Source organism: Thermobia domestica, chromosome 1, assembly GCF_964235325.1.
Source record: "Thermobia domestica chromosome 1, izTheDome1.hap1.1, whole genome shotgun sequence".
In the NCBI taxonomy this organism is placed as follows: Eukaryota; Metazoa; Arthropoda; class Insecta; order Zygentoma; family Lepismatidae; genus Thermobia; species Thermobia domestica.
In genome coordinates, this window is record NC_137454.1 from 59,791,792 (window position 1) to 59,807,327 (window position 15,536).

A 15,536-nucleotide genomic window follows, 5' to 3' on the forward strand; every position below is an offset into this window, starting at 1 on the left:
AACTGTGCAAACGTCCAGGCATACTTAGGCATGGCTACAAGAGCATCATCCAAAGCTCATCTGCATGGACTATCATCTACGGTATCCTGATCTCAATCCAATGGAACATGTACGAGGTTTCACAGTACAGGGTGGAAGGAAAGGGACAGGATAGAAACCAGGGATTGTAGAAGCCCATATTCAGAACGCATAGCAATACTATCGCAATAACCCCGCTTAATTTTGTGTATTTAAAATATTATGAACATGAAGGAGCGAGTACGTGTCGTAATCAGAGCATGCGGTAATTATATCGAACTTTAATAGCGATTTTTTTTTTGTCTGCATCTCTATTTACATGATCATTTGTAGGGAATATGGTGGCTGTTCATTTTAATTTAGTGCTGGTCCAACATCAGGCCCCAGGGTTTTCTAGGGTTCTCTCCTTTCTTCCCACTTTGTCATTCCACCTTTCATCTGTCATCAGTCCCTTGCATTTATCATTGTCTTCTTTTTTCTTAGTTGAATTACCGTGGAACATTAAACTAAAGGATTCACTTTAACTTTCATTCACGATCGTTTGTTGGATTTCGTTTTTCAGTTACTTAATTACTAGAGTAATAATGATCGGTATGTAAACAAGAAGTTCTCGTTCCGATGTTGAAAGTGTTGTTTTATTTCCATGTTCTACGCATTCCTTATGTTCTACGAGAAGGAAATGATTATTATGTATTATCTTTCTTCGTTTTATTTCTCATTCTTTATTTCCCAGACTACTGTTTGGGTTCCATTTTTATCTTTAACAAACTGAAACGCACCTTCATCGAATGGGCAAAATATGTTTATGGAAAGTGTTTGAACCCCTTCCCCCTTAGAATATGTATTACAATGAAAGCATAATGATAAACATCGATAATGTCACCCCTTTTCATCCCCTAACCATCACCCCGATACCGATGGGGGCTGAACTCGGACTCAAATGACATTAAGAGTATCACTATTCATCTCAGCAATCCCACAAACTATGCATTGGACACTAACATTGGTCGTTTTTTATTATTTTTTACAAGTCAGCACTATTTTTTTCATAAATCATGACTTCCGCTCTCCCCTTAGGATATGCATTTTAATCAATTTGATATCATAAGATTCTTAGGAGGTCTAAGGTCGATAATCATGCCAAAAATTTTAATGGTTTCAGCAGTTACTGCATGATTAGATTTTTCGCATAAATCTTCCTTAGGATAAGCATTTTAATCAGTTTAATATCATATAATCCTTGGGAGACCTGCCCAGGGAGAAATCTCATATTGCTGCTGGTTTAAATTATTAACAAATGCTGAATTCAGTATCGAGTAAAACACTCTGTATTTACTTCTTTTATGAGGCTTGTAGTTTTGTTTCTCAATGCTCTTGGAAGATGAACTGAAGTAAAATAATAGTGAATCGTAATATTCCTACTATTGCCCAATTATGGTTCCATCAAGCAAATAACCATATGAACAATTATTCCTTGTTTGTAATTCATTCTTCCTTACATAAGAAAATCATTTTATGGTATACTGTGTTTGACAACAGCTAAAATATTTTCCATTTGCACTTGTCTGATTTAGACAAGGCAGGTATGTCATATAGAGCTTCTTATCCCCCTAAGGATCTGTGACGCATTCCCACAAATTCTAAACATGTGTCCCCACAAAACAATCTACCTTTAAATTTTCTTAATGGTTCTGACCCATTCAACTCCTTTTCGACCCCACTCATAGTAAATCCTTGAAATATATTTCTCTTCCTACTTCTTTCACCACCATTTTTTCGTATTTCACTTGATTTTCCCTGAAAAATCAAGGACACCATAAGATATCGTAGTTTAACCGAGCTGAGTTGAGTTGATTTTGAGTTTAACGTCCCGTTCAGCAGCGAGGCTATATGAGACGTGGACCTACTGATTAACGTGGACTCCGAACCATATGAGCTCCCGCCGGGAATCGAACCCGGGTCTCCCACGCCAAAGGCGCGTACGCTAACCGCTTAGCCAAGGAGGAGCTCCGTAGTTTAACCGAACTCACCTGATTGGAATGAAGCTTAGCATGATTGTAGGCTTTGACCTGCTAATATAAGAGTATGAAATATTATGTTGTGCAAGTTTTTGGTCCCCAAGTCAAATATTCTGTCATATTTTAGTAAATAAAATCCCAAGTATCGAACTCATACGATAGGGATCAAATCTGGCACGGTTGTAGACCTTGAAATATTATATAAGTGTGTGAAATAATATGCTGTGTAGATTTCTGATTCATGTGTTATGCTCAATCAAGGTTCTATTCTGTAAATCAATTCATTGGGCCTAATACAAACGTAATAAATATTGTTTAAATATGTAACTTGAAAATAATTGAAAATCAAAATCCGGAACTTCCCCTCTGTGTACGACAATTTACAGGACACTTGCTCCAGAAAAATAGGGAAAAATAATATGAAGTACAAGTAATATAGAAAACTGAAGGTGGGGGTAGCAAGAAATTATCTTGTCTCAAGTATCATTAGAGTGACGAGTTGCAAGAGAATCACACGTCAGATTACAGAACAATCTTTACACATAAATTCTTTTCTCTACGGTATCAAGGCAGTTTGAATTCTTTATTTATTTTTAATTTCAAGTAACATCGTAAATACGTAACCATAGTAAGAGACTGTCGAGCTGCTTTTCTTCCAACTAACTTTCATATTAATTAGCTAACGCTACATTACAACGTTTCGACAGGGAAGGCCAAGCTAGACCGAAGCGAACATAGGAGATGAGAAATCGAAAAGTACTAGTGTATCCGACGTAGCAAGCCTTTGGCGTGGGAGACCCGGGTTCGATTCCCGGCGGGAGCTCATGTGGTTCGGATTCCACGTTAATCAGTAGGTCCACGTCTCATATAGCCTCGCTGCTGAAAGGGACGCTAACCTAAAATCAACTCAACTCAACTCAACCGACGTAGCAATATGCAATAATATTTCGTATTCCACGTAGCTTAAAAAAAAAAAAAAAAGCATGACATAAATATGAAGGCGGCGCTCCAAGTTCCCTTTAACTGCTGCTAGCAAATGAGAGGCCAGCGGTATTGCCACGTTTATTTTGTACACGTCCATGTCTATCCTCTGCCACCTGATCGCGCTGTAGTTTGTCTGCTTAGCCATAGCCACACCCTTTACCACTTAGGAACGTCGCGCCAGAGCTTGATTTTTATTCGTTTAGCTGAAATGCCAAGATGTTTGTCACAGGCTTTAGCTCTGAGTGAAGCACATTAACATTGAACGGAGAGAAGAAAAAGGAGCTACAGGGGTAATCACGACTTGAAGCTGTAAAGGAAAAGTAGTATACAATCTTTTTCACGCCTGAGAGAACTATCCCGAAAGACCTACGGCCTCCGAAGTCTCCTGATCTATCCAGTTGCGACTTTTTCTTGTAGAGTAAGGTGTACTACAAGAATTCAAGTATCACTGACGCACTGTAACAGAACATACGAACGGCATGACAACACTCAACGGGAAGACTTACAGCAAATCGCACTGAATGTGATCCATCGAGCCAACTTGTGTCTGAACATTTCAGCCAAATTTCCAGCATGTGAGTAGGCCTTTTGTCTTTGATCTATTTTATAATATCGCCTTGCAGTTATGTGTTCATTACTTGGTTTGGGTTCGGTTTATATTAGCCCATCCTGTAGGTAGTGCTCAGAGTGTTCATTTCCAAGAAGTGTCGGAGGAGAATGTAAAATATTTGAAGACAGAAAATTTATTTGAACCGATTACTGCGTGTCACTTCGTAATAAAGAGTATCCCTACCCTGATATCTATTAATGGTGTCTTTGCTTAATGCATATTTCGTATCGAGATTGCAGTCACAAATTGCATTATACTAAGTATCTTAGACGCATCTAGATCTTTCGATTAGCGTGTGCTGTCAAGTATAATGTCAAATTGGTAGTGAAATAATTACTTTCGGCAGTGCATGTTACTAAAATGCCACTGTATAAATACTTCGCATTTGATAAAGAGATACCTGTAAATTCCTACAAATTACAAGTACAAATACCGGTTTCCAGAATATAAATACAAAAGAAATCGGTTGTGCTAGAACATACTTCGCACACTACATGGCTATACATATGCTAAAAATTCGCTACAATCAGAATTGTGCCAAGAAATGATCAACTTTAGAAAGTATAGTAACTCCACTTAACGGTAATATAAAATAACATTTGAATTAAACTATATGATCTATTAGGTAAATTTTGCCATCAACAAACATATGGTGTTAAATAGTAGATCTTGTATTTCTGGTTAATCCTGTATTTTGTTAGGTCATGTTTTATCAAGTAATGAAAAATAAACTGTAGCTATACACGTTCAAATGTCATTATCCGAATTCTGTCCGAATCATGTCAATTGTTTACTCAAAGATTCTTACATATCTATCGCCAAAAAGCAACCTATTCTACTGATCTAACCAAAAAGAATCTTTCCATTAAATTCCATCTTCCTTCTATTATCATACATTTGTAATGTTCTAAAATAGCTTATGAAATAATTAATATTCTCAATGATTACAAAATATTTGTATGATTTATTTTACATTATTGATGTGTACAAAATACATGAACATTTTTAGTATTATTGTCGCCTTCATCTTGTTCTTTAGCTGCCATCTACATTTCAACCTTTCCACCTTTTGCAAGTGGAATAGTATAAATATGAATACTACTCAGCCACTGAGGTAGGAAGCAAAAGGTCAAACAAATGCAAAAGAAACCCAGTTATTCACAATCACTCTTCCAGAATAGGGGCGGGGGTCTTTTACCTATAGAACTGGTTTCATGCCAAGGTCAGACGTATAATATGCTCGCTCTTGCAAGCCTTTGTTCAAAACCAAACATCAAATCATGCTTTCCTGAAACCTAGATTGTAGCAATACGACAATCCAAAAGGAAAGTAAGTGTATGCTTAGCGAGGTGGACGTGGACTTTGTCATCTTCCCCAACATGATGCTCTACAGTATTAACCACGTTCCAAAGGTTTGACCTTCACCAGCGCAGCACTTATCGCCACATTAGGCCTAACGTAATGGATATTGACTGTACGAGTTTATGGTATGAATATACAAACATTACAAACTATGGGTAATATCACATACAAAAGACACACTAACTGTATAAAACTATTTTTGTAAAACAATATTTTAGAGCGTTACTTACAGATTATGACTGCGTTAACAGCACTGCTAGAGACTGGTAGAATGTAACGCTGCTCTGCGTGGCACTGATAAGAGAAAAACCTGTAAGAATAGGACGATAAACTCAATTGAGACAACGCCAGACCAAAGGCTATTGAACTACACACGAAGGAAGAAACTTTGGTTGTCTTTCGAAATTATAAATAGTGTCCCTGTATTCCAAATGTAGATATTGCATTTTTTAAATAGAATACTATACTATACTTAAAGAATACTTTACTGACAAATACATTTATGTATGGGCATAAAAGAAGTTACTGGAAAACAACTAGGCTACCTGAAAACTTATCGGCACTTTTAACAAAACAAGAGACACGCAGTGAGGTCGCCAGGGCATGCAAAGGTGTGCGCAGGCACCATCAAGATATACAGTGACTCAAAAAAGAATTCATACACCCAAACATTTCGTCGTAGGTGAGTTATACAGGGTGTTTGAAAGAGAACTCCCTAGTTTTAAGCATAAATTTAATTGGAAAATGAATGAAAACTTACATCAATGAGTATATATCATGAAAGAGAATTCTTTCAAGTTTTGTTTAATGTTGGTAGACTTCAACACGGATCTGTTCAACACCATCTTTAGAAGTTCTCGGTCTACCTGGTGATTTTACTTTTAAAACACTACCGGTTTCCTTGAAAGACTTTAGCCAATGACGGATAGATTTTGCTGTAGGTGGTTCACCACCATACTGACGTCTAAAATTACCATTGCACTGTTATAACTGACTCAGCTTTCACAAGCCAAATAACACACTGCGCTTTCTGTTGCGGAGTACACATTGTTGCTGAGTTGCTCTGCACTGCACGCCTGCCTGAACTGAACTGAGAAACAGAGGGGAAAAAACAGCACTGGTGCCGTCTCAAGGTCATGCAGACTTGTCAACTGCAGGGGAGCCAAATTTGGAGAGTTGATGAGTTAAACACCACAAACTAGAATAGTGTATGTCACTTTGTACAGATTCTAGGACACATTAAAACTAGGAAGTTCTTTTTCAAACACACTGTATATGAGAGCAGAAAATTATAAGTTATATTGAAACAAAGAGACGGAATAGCACTAACAGTTTCATAATTTCAAAATCCGCCAGGACTATAAAGAGATGAACACAATGTGAATCACGTAATTATGAAACGCAAAAAAAAAAAAAAAAAAAAAAAAAGTACAGCGGGACTGTTATCCTTCTCTGTGCCTTTAACACTTGTACTGTTCAAATCGAGCAATCATAATGTGCCTGCATTACCTGTTACCTGAAGTTCATTGCATGTCTGTTAGTTTGCTCTTGTTGTGAGTGCTAGTAGTCAACATGGGGCGCAAGAAAAGTGAACTTTCCTTGACGTAACGTGATGGGGTTATTTCTCTTTATAAAGAAGGCAGTCGTTATCGTCAAATTGCAAAAACTCTCTCAATTAGTTTTGGTACTGTTAGTTCCATCATAAAGAAGCATAAAGAAACTGGAACAACAGAAAATATACGAAGATCAGGACGCCCAGAAGTGCTTACACGCCGTGACCAACAGAAAGTAGTCAACTTAGCACTTACATTACTCTTCAGAAGTACTGTGTCTTTGGCAGAAGAAATCGGGTCAACATCTACTTGCTCCGTAAATCCTCAAATTATATGAAATGTGCTACATAGTGCCAATTTTCATGCTAGGACAGTCAGAAAAAAAAAAAAAAACATACATCTCAGAAGTAAACCGGCAAAAGCGAATAAAATTTGTCAACGAATACCATACTAAACCTAACGAATTTTGGGATACTGTTGTATTTTCCGATGAATCGAAGTTAATATATTCGGATCAGATGGCAAAGGATGGGTGTGGCGAAAGCCAAACAGTGAATTGCAATCGCAACATATTATTCCAAGGTAACCAGACGTCCCGTTTTAGTCAGGACAGTCCCTTTTTTCCAACCGTTGTCCCATTTTTTCTGATTCTCAAACGGGACGCGTAAATGTCCCGTTTTTAAGCAAAAACTGACCCAGGTGTCCCATAATTATTATTCAAAATATAAATAGTAAATGAAAATTCTACACTCTTCCATACCAACACTCATTGGCAAAGTTCAGCAGTGTCCGTAACTTCTGAATGTTCAAGTGGAAATTGAGTGGGAGTTCTGAGTGTTCAAATAGTTAAAAGTGTTGTTGGGTAGTACTTAAGTTAGAAACGCTGGGTTATCACTTTTACTAGCGTGTAAATTGAAAACACTGCTGAATCCCAAAATGCAATCTGGAAATCAGATATTTATCCCCCGCCTCCCCCGTCGCCGATTCGTATGCGTCCCGTTTTTGCAAGTAAAAATTCTGGTCACCTCGTATTATTTCTATAGTAAAACAGAGGAGGAAGTGTAATCATTTGGGGATGCATGGCGTCTTCTGGAGTGGGAAACTTAGTTTTTATTGAAGATGGAAGCTAATAAGTATATTAGTGTGTTGCGCCACAACTTATCAAACAGTGTGCAGAAGTTGGGTCTTGACAGGGTTTTTGTTTACCAACAGGACAATAATCCTAAACACATCGCTTTGAAAATTAGGGAATGATTACTGTATAAAGCTCCACAACGGCTTCTGACTCCTTCACAAAGCGCAGGTGTCAGTACTATAAAACACTTGTCGGATTATCTGGGCAAAGTTCAGAAACGCCGTCCTTCGAGCAAGAAAGAACTACAAAAGATACTTTTGGACGAGTGGTCTAAGATTTCCCCAGAAATGACCAAAACGCTCGTTCGGTCCATGCCAAGTAGTGTTGTAAATAATAATAATAATAAAAAAAACGTTCGTATTTTTTCAGAAATGTACGTTTTTTAAAAAAAAACCCACACTGCCTCTCGTTTTTTTTTTCTAAATTTCGTTTTTTTTTAATAGTCATTTGTAATGCATCTTACGGTCTATTTAAGTACGAAATATTTTTATATAGGTGTATTTACCGTAAAATGCAACATAAATTAAATACTAGATATTGATACGCTACAAATATTTTACAATTTATATGAATAGCATACCTACTAACAATTCGGGTTTTAGCAGTTTTCATCAATATCAACTTAGAAATAAAAGTGGAAATGAAATTTTGTTTTTTCGTGAAAGCAGGTCTTTAATAAGTATAAAAATAATGCCACGAACAGTATAAAATAACATGTCTAAAGGTAAAAGCTAATACTAATTTTCCTAATAGTATTTTTCTAAATATAATATATAAATAATTTGTCGACTAGATATATACGATATGCAGAGCCGGCTCTACCATATGTGCAACACGTGTATTTGCATGAAGCGGCAAGTTTGAAGAGTCTGGCAAAATCTGTCATAAGTATATTATTTAAATTAAATATTTCTTGTTGGAAACAGACTTCATGATGATGGTAAGTACGTTTACTAAGCTGACCTAATATTTGAATACTACATTCATAAATTGTGTTTAGGTCACATTAGTTTAAGGTCACATGGACAACGCTAAAGCAAATGGTCAAATAAATCTCAGCACAAATTGCTTGATTGTTGTAAAATGTAAGACTCAATTCTCGAATAGTAGTGAATATCTGTTCCATTTAGTTAGTTATAACAGTTTTGATGTGACAACTAGTCTTGTTTTTGTCACAAACAAGTTCCTTATCATTGAAGATAGAAACAAGTTTTTTTTTTAAATGTTAACAGATGTAGAAGAAAAATCAAGAAATAAAGATAAAAGAGCTAGTTGCACTGGAATTGTAATCTGATACATTGAGATTGAAGCTCGATATTGGATTCTGTTAAAAAGATTACCATCTTTCCATTGCAGGTGTGTTTCCTTTATCTCTCACTAACATTACAGATTAATATGTAAAGGAAAAAACACACACACAAGGAGATTGTACTTTTAGTACAAGTAAGTATTTAAGCCTTTCTGAATGGGACTGCACTTACCCTCCCCTTCGTTGTTCATGCTGGAGTAGCAAACTTAAAATCGTGACTTTTAAGATTTGTTCTTTGTGGAGAAAGGGGGAGGCGGCGAATTATGCCATTGCACGGGGCGGCAAATTGTCTAGGGCTGGCCCTGATGATATGTATATACAAGACATGAATATAGGATGACTCAATTTGAAGTAATGCAGGGTGTTTCAAAATGAATATTAGGGCTTTGAAACTTTGTAGTATTTGTTACAATTAACTTAGAATTGTAAATATTATCAAACAAAAGAGGAACTCAGTTTTGTACACGCACATGCACATGCAGTTTCCTCTGTCTGCTGTTAGAAAGAGCTAGTAGCAAAGATGGAGACTAGAGAGCAGAAAGCTGTTTGTGTTTTAATCAAGACTGAATTTGTAGTTACAGTGCAACTGTCTGTGTGAAGAATATTAAGGAGACGCTTGCAACTACATCCTTATCGTTTGCAGTTGCTAAAGGTCTAAAGCCTACAGACTACGGTTTACGTGCCAATTTCACAGATGAAATATTGCTGCATAACAATGAAGATTTTTCTAGATCGTGTCGTCTTCAGAGATAAGTCGATATTTTACCTAAGAGCTAATGTGAATACTCATAATGTTCGCATCTGGCCGTCAGCAAATCCTCAGGAGATTGTACAGTTGCAACGAAACTCCACTAAATTGAATGTGTTTTGTGCTATATGGCGGAAAGTTTATGAGCCTCTCCCGCCTATCGACTAGATGTGTCCCGTGTGACGAATGAAGCTCACATCGAACACTTGTAGCAAAGACTGTTTGAGATGCTCTTACTTGATGCATTGCTTATAATTGTACGTAAAATGTAATAAGTACTACGAAGACTTAAAACCCCGATATTCATTTTGAAACACCCTGCATTTCTCAACAAAAATATTGGAACTAATATGTAAAAAGGAGAGAAAATTTTCCTTATAAAGTGATTGTTTACAACAACGATATTATTATTAGTCGAGACTATAACTACTACAACAACACGAGTTATTAATCAAAAAATGTAATCAAATGCACAATATCCCTTTCGGACCCAGGTGGGCAAAGTGGCACATACGGGTGTGTCACTTTTTTAATCCGCTCCTGTGTGGATAAGATATCGAGATATTATTTTTGCCAAATATGGTTGGATCATAGTTTATCATATAAATTTCTTTTTCTTCTCGGGGTCGAATTTCCTTCTCAAATTTCAACCCAGTCAAAAATTCGAGAATTTTCGAATTTCCTTTACTTCCTTTTTCCCTGAAGCTTCCTTCATTGTAGAGAGACCTCCTTAAAACTTGCCAGGTAGATACCTCGGATTGATACCTAATTGTTCACATCAATTGGACGGGCCTACGTGCAGTATTACCAATTAGGTAAATTAAAATTTCCCTAAATTTGGAGAAAAAAAATCGAAATTTTTGTTTATAAATCCGTATCTATACGTCCGAGTGCAAGTCAGCTTACGCCAGTCGAACATTTGTCCTTACTGAACAAAAGCGGGTACAGATCGTTACAATGGGGTAATTAGGGGGCACACGGAAAATTCGTATTTAGGTTCTAACCCTTGATTCTTATAGTTTTTCCCTACTTTTCTGTTTACCATAATATATTTTTTGGTAATTAGAAGCTTTGTTCCTTAAATATCGGCATGATACTTGTAGGATATATTAGTGGTGTACCAGTGTTTAATTTAAGATAGTTTGCGTCTGTCTGGTAGCAGTGTTGCCAGCTACAAAAAATAATTTCAGATTTTAGGGGGAAGTGTTGGGAAAATTATTTGTTTTGTCTCTATTATTTCCCACTTGTTCGCTACATCGGGACAAACGTATCAGTATCTGAAAGTCTCGTCTTTGCCCTACACAACGCACTATAGAAAGTTTTAATAGGATAATTAGGAAAGTACAGTTAAGGTGTACAGTAGATCTTGTTCTCTAAGTGGAAAGATAACTTTTTTTTAGGTAGAATGAAATATTTTTTATTGACATGCTTACTTTATTAGATATCGTCACAATACTTGTAGGATATATTAGAGGATTACTAAAGCTTATTTTAAGATAGTTTGTGTGTGTGTATGTGTGTGTCTGATAGCAGTGTTGCCAGCTACAGACAATTTTCATTCCAGATTTTAAGTGGAAATTTTGAAAAAATCCATTTTTGTCTCTATTATTTCCCTCATGTTGGCTACATTCGTACCGGTGTCTAAAAGACTCGTCGTTAGAATACACAGCGCACCATAAAAAGTTTCACTCGAGTAATTAGAGAAAGTACAGATGAAGTTTACAAGAAACCATGTTCTGTAAGTGGCAAGATGATGGTGAATTTCTGAGGTAGAATGAGATTTTTTTTTATTTCATGCTTACTTTGTTAGATATCGCCATGATATTTGTAGGATATATTCTTGGGGTACCAAGGTTTATTTCAGACAGTTTTCGTCTGTCTGATGGCAATGTTTCCAGCCAAAACAATTAATTCCCGATTTCAAGTGAAAATTTTGGAAAATGTCCCTTTTTTCTCTTGCTAGCTACATTGAAACAAACGTACACCTACGTAAAAGCTTCCTCTTTGGCCTACAGAACGCAGCACAAAAAGTTTCAATGGGATAATTAGAGAAGCTGTAGCCCCGGCATATTTGTTGATTTTTGCTTCTGAGGCGTAAAAAGTGTCAAAATTTCATGTGTATGATGAGATAAAACTTTTTGTTTCCCTCTTTGAATGGAAGCCAGCGACTTCAGGATTTCACTGTACTTGCCAACACACCAAAGAATTTTTTACGTGACTTGAACCCATATGGCAGCAGTGGTGCTAGATACAAAGAATTTTGAAATTCGGTTAGGGATTTTTTTTTTTTTTGTAAATTTTCACCCCTACATTTTCCTCAATAATTTCCCACCCGTTGGCAAGACTGCAATGTAACTTACACCAAAATATAGCCACACCCATTTTCTAAAAAACAAGGCCTTAACCATATCAATTGAATAAACGGTTTTTAGTAATAAGTCACTAACTGAAAATGTAGAAAACTGCCAAAAATGACCTGGGTCAGAAAGGAATAATCACACAATTTTGCTAGTATATAGGTACAAAGAAACAAACGATTTGTAAGTTACGAGGGCTTCGACTCAAGTTCTGTTGATTATTTCAATAATCTGCAACATAAATCAATAAATAATAGTTGCCAAAAAAACAGACATTTGAAAAAAACATGAAAAAGAACAATGTTGTTTATTGAAAAAAAAAAACTTCATAGGAAAAAAACGTTTTTTTACAACACTAATGCCAAGGCGTCTCGAGGCAATATTTTGTTTTAAAGGTATGCACACACAGTATCAAGAACTTAATTTTCTAGTAGAGATTGTTAGAACTCGTCGAGATTTGTAATTGGTGTTGTTGTATGAATACGCTTTCTTAACCCCGAAAACTATGAATTCGAGAAATATTTCAGTAATTTTTGAGACTTTACTTTAGCTCTCCCTGGCCATCATCATGTGAAGATGGGGATGAATTTGGATGTAAACTCAATTAGGAGCATCACTATCCATCTCAAAGACCGAGAAAATTATGGATATTATTTAAGTCACTAAGCTCATTCGTTTTATATTATTTTTACATGTCACACCTCCCAACTTCCATAACTTCATACTACTACAATATTTTATTTTTAAATTGAAAGTAATATGTCCCCCAATTTGTTAAAGGTTGTCCCAGACATTCCGGAGTTACGCTGGAATATTCATTTATACAGAAACATTAAACTACTTAGAGGTGTGCGAGCAATGCCTTCGATGCTGCCCCTGTAAATTCAAAATCCAGCTGACATGTTCGTTCAGAAGTGTTGCTATTTATCTCGGTGATAACAAAACCATACACTAATGTCGGTCGTTTTGAAACATTGTAATGTTACTCCCTTCGACTCTCCTTATTAGATGTGCTAGGGGATATTGGTCCTACTGGAAGTTGAACTTAAAGGTCATCAGAACTGCTCTCAATGAACTTGGGGACCCCGAAAGATATGGATGCGACACTAACATTGGTCATTTTCAATTACTTCTACATGTCACAATTTCACACACTCCTTCAGGGTGCTGGCGTGGGAGGCCCGGGTTCGATTCCTGGCGGGAGCTCATGTGGTTCGGATTCCACGTTAATCAGTAGGTCCACGTCTCATATAGCCTCGCTGCTGAACGGGACGTTAAACTCAAAATCAACTCAACTCCTTCAGGGTGCTAATGGGGGCTTGACTTACATGGCATCTGGAGTGCAACTCTTTAAGCGACTCCCAAAATTATGGATTGGACACTAATGTCGGTCTTTTTCATAATTTTGATGTCAGCCCCTTTCATTCTTCCTAGGAGAGCAAACGGATACTGTCACCGCTAGGACTAAATTTGGTCTTAAATGGAATTAAAATTTCTACCAATTAATTTAGCGACCACTGCTGCATTTAGAAGCTCGGCGTCCCTACGCACTTTTGCTCTCAGCGCCCCCATTAACTACATATTTCTCCGCCCCTCGATCCCTAACTTAAAAGTGAAACTTAATTCGAATATGCTTAATTAGTGGATTTATTACAGTTAAATACCACGCACTAGATGCTACCCCTACAACTACGCAACAAAAAATAACAATGGGAAACATGTTCTGAATTATTTTTAGATTTCTTGCGCTATCATTAAACATATTAGAATAGTAAGAGGATTGTTCATAAATAGTATATGTGCTCTTGATTTTTTTAAACTTTTTCATAATAAAGAAATTAAAATATTATTTAATTTTTAAACTTTGCGCTCTTCAAATATGTTGCCCTCTAGGCACGGGCCTAGTTGGACTGATGAGAAATGCGGCACTGTTAGCGGCGCTGAAAATTACGATTCGACTCTAATATTAATTGATTTCGATATTTTTATCTCGCTACGTAAGCACCCTGGGTGCTAATGGGAGCTTAATTGGACTTGAATTGAAAGTAGAACTATTTACCTAAGCGACCACGAAACTATGGATTCGATACTAATATCGATCCTTTTCTTACATTTTTTATGTTTCCCAACAGTACTCTTTTCCAGATTGTAAGAAATATGGTTAAAATTGCTCTAGACATATCAGAATTATGTTGAAACACACACATACATCCATTTTTATACATATAAATACAGATGCAAATACAGAGTGAGCGAGAGAGAGAGAGAGAGCGACCTAAGGCATCACCACTTCCACACTGCAAAAGTATATATCAGGTATTAAATTAGTGTCGTCAACGGTTCGAGCGGCTCGGCTCACGGCTCAGTCACTACCGATCCGATCCGAGAAGTGAGCCGAGCCAACAGCTCACCAAACCGAGCCGGCTCGAGCCCTCAGCTCATTTGGGTCGAACCGAGCCGAGTAGGGTTGAATTCAGGGGGTAGCCCGGGGAGGATCTCCCCCCGAAGAAAATTCATTCCCCCCCGGAGAAACTAAAAGGATTTCAGTCACAAAATGTAGAAACTACTCCACCCAATTATTTGCTTTCTTTCCGTGCACGTACAGACGAAATCCAATTTCTCAATATACATATAAAAGACGCAGACCCATTCTATATAAATATTAAACATGTAACATCTAAGATAGAATACCAAATAGCCAATAAAACTTGTATTTCTTAACGCTGTGACGAGTTTGGCAGAATATGAAATTGTCAACTGTTGAAGAAAGGTTTGTATTTTAGTAGGTACTATACTCTCGCCCTATATTGTATATTAGTAAGTAGCACTAGCACAGGTTGAGATAGGAAAGGAAAGATAGGGAAGATCTTTCGATCATTCCATATGATCTCCGATGTCAACAGACTTCAGTTCTTGAAAATGTACAGTTCTTGCATTATTTGAAATAGAGCGCCTAAATCCCATTTCTCACATCGGAAGTAACAGGCGTAAATGTGTTTTACGATTGTTAAAGTAAACACATCTTTCTTTAATTAAAAATAATTCAGTTAAAGGGAGAGATTCAGAGGGCGTCATTTAGAGGGTTCAGGGAGGAACAGTTATCCTTCCTGGATTAGAGACTTATATAGAATTTATCAATATGATAGTCTAGTATATAAGTGAAAGATTGCTATTGAAGGTGATGAAGACCCTGCTCAGTGCTGTGCCAGGGGGGAGGGGCAAGCGGGACGACGGCCCCGGGCGCCGAAGTAAGGGGTGAAAAATTCGGGAGGGAAAAAGAAAAGAAGGAAAGAAAAACAGAGGAATAAAACACATGTGCACATATATAAAATGAAAGGAAAAAAGTATTGAAAATGCTCAAAATCAAGGAAAAGCAGGGTTTACTTTTTAAAATTCTCTCACCTTTCGCGGCTGGTCTGTCGACCTCACTCATACACGGGGG

The 15,536-nt window shown here is 37.0% G+C and overlaps 1 protein-coding gene across 2 annotated transcripts in view; it reads right to left on the minus strand.

Annotated features, from left to right (window-relative positions):
- LOC145685135 (uncharacterized) overlaps window positions 1-15,536 on the minus strand; it is a 263,787-nt gene that overhangs the window by 222,791 nt on the left and 25,460 nt on the right. For both annotated transcript variants that reach the window (XM_081757494.1, XM_081757490.1), the window contains exon 2: window positions 5,223-5,302. The gene's annotated coding sequence lies outside the window, so the exon portion shown is untranslated. The remainder of the gene's footprint in view (window positions 1-5,222; window positions 5,303-15,536) is intronic.